A 6,000-nucleotide genomic window follows, 5' to 3' on the forward strand; every position below is an offset into this window, starting at 1 on the left:
ACCTGAAGTATGTTTTATTTATATCTGATAAAGTTATGTGTTCTCTGTTCTTATTTTAACCCATAAAAAGAATAGTTGATATTTCTCTCTACTGACTCATGTGGCGTTATGTTAACTTTTTCTTGATAGCATAAAAGGGTTTCCATCTCATTTTAAATAACTATTGAATAAATTAGACAAATTATATAAAGTAGCAGCATTGAAACTATGACTGAAATAACACATCTACTTAAATAAAGGTTATATCTTAAGAGATTTGATGATGGAAAACTGACCTTGAAGGGAGTACAGTCTATTTAATTATTATAGACTCAATACTGAATTCATCCTCTGAGAAATCGTTCATTGTCAAGCCCTTCTAGTCATGCCGACATAAAAAAGTACCTACCCAATGTTCCTGGGATTCACCTAAAAGCAGATGCTGGCATTCAGTATTCTGTTTAGTGCTGAAGTTGAGTTGATAGTAAAAATGAGCCCATATAGAATCAGAAATTGCCCTGAGCCTGAAATGCATCGTTTGTTCTTGGGAGATGTGAATCATTCTGTACAAGTGTTTTCTCCCAGGAGCGGAGACTTTATTCTAGCAGACAGGATCGGCAGTTCTTCTCTTCTCTTCAACTTGGGCTGCAGAGAGCACTGGGCAAAGGCATGGGTCTTACTCAGGGTGGAACCACTTACTCTGGACTGTTGGTGTCTATTCTTCTAATTTAAGGTTGAATGAGCCACAATTTGGGAAATGTAACCTAGGCCATGACAATTTGCACTAGACATGGGGCCGGGTGACACCTTATTCATGGGTTTAGAATATTTTCCCTGAAGGGAAGGATTATTCCCAGTGTCAATCATCCTAGGACAGGAAATAAACTGAGTCTTAAGAACAAATGACTTTCTGCTTCTATCTGCGTAGGAAGCAGATGGGCCTAGACTCCCAGGTGAAATTCCTAAAGCTTCCTTTTGGTGGAGTAGAGCCGACAGGCCCACCACACAGAGGCTGCCAGAAACCAGCAGGGAGGCTCATGGCCTTGGAGAATAAAGACTTTCCCAGCAGTCTTAAGTTGAGTTTTTTTGGTCTTCAAGTTTTCAGTAAACTTATGAACAGCCTTGTTTAGTCTCAGTTGTATGTTAATTCAGGGGAATTGGAATGACCAGGGGTGCTATCAGGGAAGACAGATGGACCTAAAGTGAGTTGACAACACCAGAATCATCTGCCCCCCGAGAAGGGTCCTGGCAGCAAGTGAAACCAGAACAGAGGAGAATGGGGGACTTTTAAAGTATTGCCCTGGGAAACTTCTGGAAAATAGTAAGGATATGACCATTGAATTTCTGCCAGAAAGACATTGAGGGTTCAGGTCATGATGTTTTGGATATAAAAATGAAGTCTAATCTCATTTGGTAGTCATAGACTAGAAGGCCAGCAATATAGAGGATTGATTTGAAATATTTAAAACAGTGATTTAAAATACATGCTAAACTAACTACAAGCTCAGATAAACATAAATTAGCATAAGTAATAAATTTCAGCTCCCTCAATAAAATGAGTTGTATTAATGTGAAACTTAATGAGAAGCAATAGATTATATCTGTTTGAGGTCTGCAACCCCTTTTAAAATAAATTATTATTTTAATGCTGCAATTATTTGATGTGATTAATGAGCCATTCAGCAAAGCAAATATTTTCCACCTAAATCAAATGTGCTGGCAGAATGATTACTTTTTTACACATTTGATATGAGTCTGTTTTACATTTTTAATGAATAAGTAGATAAGAATCATGTTATTTTGTCTCAGTGTCAGCATTCTGCCCCTCCTATTTTGTGCTGAAATGTTTGACAAGGTCTTTCTGGATGTAGGAGAGGAAGAGAAAAAAGCCTTGAAAACCTAAACATGGGTGAAACCCATGCAATTCAGCAGAAATATAGTAAGAAAACCCTGACAGAGGATCTCTTTTTTAAGTTCCTGACTGTGCCACTTGGTATGGACACTAATCAGTTAGTTGCTGCTTCTAAGCCTCAGTTTCCCATCATAACCCCACAGGATTAGTTAGAAAATCCAATGATAAAGTATATATAGGAAATGCTATGAAGGTTGGGTGGTACCTAAAACCTGTCTTGTTTTCTTGCAATCCTGGGATTCTGGTGGGAGTCGGGGGTTAGGGGGAGAGGGGGAGTAAAGGGAATAAAGTAGAGCAATCCAAGCAATGTTCAGCCCAAAACATTTGTGTTTAAGATTCTTTTAAATTTTAGTGTTTGGGGGCTTATTAAGTAGCTTGTTGAACCGAAGCTCCCAAACTGGCTGTGATTCAGAATAATTTTGTAAAAAAATCCTAGACCCTGAGCCCCATCTTGCACTGGAGCCCTGGAATGAGTTTTCTTATTATTCAGTTTCCTCCTCGCTCTGTTATAAATCCTGATCATCTTTGAAACTTTGAGACTCCAAAGTTGACTGATTGCTGCAAAGACTTGAGTGTGTCAGATCTTGCACAAAAACTTATTTAGATCAACTTAGGGCAGTTTTATACCTATGAACTTGGGTACAATGAAAGATATACTGGAATTTTGTGATTAACAAGATAAACTAAACATTCCTGAGAATATTTTTTAAATGGTTTAAATTACTTTCACCCTGTAATACCTTGGAAGACACGGGCAGTGTTTCATCTGAATGAGTATTTGTGGGGAAAAGTTCTGTTTTATAAAAAGTGGGAGAAAGAACTAATGTTCATTGGCCAGCTGCACTGTGCTAGACACTGGTCTAGGTACTTATACTGTTATTTAATTTGCCTTCCGTTAGCATCTTATGAAGAAGCTATTAATATTCCTATTTTATAGATGAAAAAAATGAGCTCAAATTGAACAACTTGTTTGAAGGGCATACAGCCAATAAATGGTAGATAAATGTATACCCATTAACTCCAAACTGTCTGGTGCAAAATGTATGATCTGTACATTGTACTACACTGCCCTTCCTTGTCTTCCAGCACTGGAAGTAGAAGAAGTATTTGGTGCTGTAGGCACTGTCTACTGATATTTATCATTCTGGTGATCTGTCCTTATTCTGTATGGAAGTTATAGGCATAAGCATTGGGATGAATTTCTCTAACACCAACAGTTTTAACGAATGCATTTTGTGCTGTGTTACATGTCCTCAGCCACCTCTGATTTCAAGTGTAGCCTGGTTACCCCTGTGTTCCCGAGCTCTCTCTGTCAGCATCCTGCACTTCTGCGGTTCCACTGTTCACCTCGGGGCTTTCTCCAAAGCCACAGAAGCTCGCTGAGTGCAGAGCAGCCAGAGTGTCAGGGAGTTAGTTAACACTCCTGAGGGCAACCCTCAACCAGAGAGGACAAGAGTCAGTGGATAGAGGCCCCAACCTCCTGTTCTTCGAAGGGATGATTCTTAGGTGCTTCCACATGCTTCACTCAAGGTCCCCCCAGGGAAGGAGTCCCAGTGGTCCAGCTCAATAATGGACCCAATGTTGGCTTTTCCTCCTTCCCTGCCTCAGTGGCGCTCCCTCACTCTCTTTTCTGGGGATTTGACTATTTTTTCAATTCTAATAGCATGGTCATATATTTATCTTTTCTTTGAGTAACAGACTATTTGGTCTGAATCTGTATGCATCAGAGATTCCTGTTTGGACAGAGTGAGAAGAAAGAGAACAGAGTAATACAGACTAAGAACAAGCCAGAGCTTAATTGAGCATTTCTCCTTCCGGTCTCCTTTCCCACCCGGTTCCACAGGGCACAAGCAGCGGTATCAGGAGCAAAGTGCATTGACCAGAAGTCTGAAGAAGAAGGCAGGACTGAAATTGTTTCTAAGTACATGGGAGAGACCGTCACTCTGTAATATCCCAAAATACCCGAGGAAGGCAAATCCCACAAGTGTCTAAACCAGGGGTGGGCAAACTTTTTGACTCGAGGGCCACAATGGGTTCTTAAACTGGACCGGAGGGCCGGAACAAAAGCATGGATGGAGTGTTTGTGTGAACTAATATAAATTCAAAGTAAACATCATTACATAAAAGGGTACGGTCTTTTTTATTTTTTAGTTTTATTCATTTCAAACGGGCCGAATCCGGCCCGCGGGCCGTAGTTTGCCCACGGCTGGTCTAAACTCTCTGTGTGTTAGGTGGGGCCCCGAATACATTGAAGTGTGCATATGGGTGTAAATGTGACCTCATATGCCTTTGAAACTTGGAGATTTTCTTCTGCTAACTAGTTCTCAATATATCTTATTCTATTTATTTTTTCCCTTGACTTGTACAATTAGTGTGATTTAGGAAAATCAGAGAAAAATATGGAGACTTGATTTGTAAAAAAATTCTAACCAGAAAAACTCCACTGTGAAATTGGCTTTGTTTCATTATTTACAGCATAAGGAAAAATTGTTAGCTTTTATATGGCTTTGCCCAAAAAAGAATCAAAGATGACATGGTAGGAAAGTATTCTTGAGAAAGGATTAAAGTATCTATAGCTACTTAAGTAGGTTTTTGCTTATCTGTTAGTTTACCTTTATATTTACAGTACATGTACTCAGTGTGCCAAAGCTTAAGAGTTTATACTGTCAGAGTGATTCTAGAAGGCTAGGTAAATGGATAGATGCTTGATATGGGTGTGGGTATAGATATAGCCCTTTACAAAGAATTTTTACAGAAATTATCATTCCATTTTTACACAAATTTTTTTCTATTTTTCAGGTGAAGTTCAAAGTTAAATAAAATTATAAAATTAACCCAGCCAATAAGTGACAGAGATGAAATTGAAATCCAGGCTGCCTCTTTCGCAAAATCCTGTGTTGTTTCTCCTTTATTCTACTGCCTTCTCCTTGTCAGTTCTTGGAATCCACCTGGCCATACATCTGTACCCTCTTTGCTTTATGACTTGCCTCATTTCTCAGAGACCAGAAATTGGCATCTAAGATAAGAAAGAAAAACAAATGAGACTGTTGGTTATGCACTGTGAGTTATTTTTCTGTGAGTTATGCACTGACCATAGGATATTTGGTAAATATTTCTTGACCTGTTTCACATACTAGGAAATTCTGAAGACAGTAATGGAATCCAATGTAGATTTGACTAGTGTTACTGTAGACTAGTTTGTGGGTCAACACTACAAAACCTGGATTAGATTTAAAAATTTATCTGGAGCTTCAAGCTGTAAAGACTAGGAAATTCTATGAGTGTGATCTGAAATAGCTGTTACATTGGTGAATATTTCAAATAGACATTAATGGTTGTTCATCACTCATACACATGTGTATAATCTCAGCTATATGTAAAAAGATGACTCTTTTGAAAGAGACAATTGAGTTTAGTTTTAAATGGTCAAACTTGGGCTCTCAAATTTCAGAATAAAAATCTTTCTAATTGAAGCCTGCATTGATTATTTTAGCTTTCAGATATATGTATATATATGTACATATCTATTTTTATATATACTTATATATTTATACTTGTAATTGCTGAAAAGATTCTTTCATTGCCATTTGCTTCATATTTCAAGGTTATCTTCATCCATATAAAGTTATATCACCTTTTATATCAGTTTATCTCAGAGAAATTCAGAAAAAAATAAGCAATTGGAAACACTGGGAATAATTATAGAAAATGTTTTTAGGCATGTGATAAATTAAAGTATTCATTCTACTTGTGAAGGAAGGAAATTAAGAGACATAAATGAAAAATATATTTTGGTATTGAGTTTTAAAGAGAAGACAGGAGAAAGGAATACAAGATATTATAGTCTTATAAATATCGGAGTACAGGTTGTAGACGTGTGGATGAGAATTTGCAGAGAGGTCAGGTGTGTCAGATTGTACATAACACATCAGACACATTAGGCCAAGAGTGGAGTGTTGGTGGGATGGGGCAATTACCATCAGATGGTGTTTATGGTAAGGTATGATAATGATATTTTATTTTATTTTATTTTAAATATATTTTATTTATTTTAGAGAAAGTTAGAAACATCGATGAGAGAGAAACATCGATCAGCTGCCTCCTGCACA

Source organism: Myotis brandtii, unplaced genomic scaffold, assembly GCF_000412655.1.
Source record: "Myotis brandtii unplaced genomic scaffold, ASM41265v1 scaffold48, whole genome shotgun sequence".
Lineage (NCBI taxonomy): Eukaryota > Metazoa > Chordata > Mammalia > Chiroptera > Vespertilionidae > Myotis > Myotis brandtii.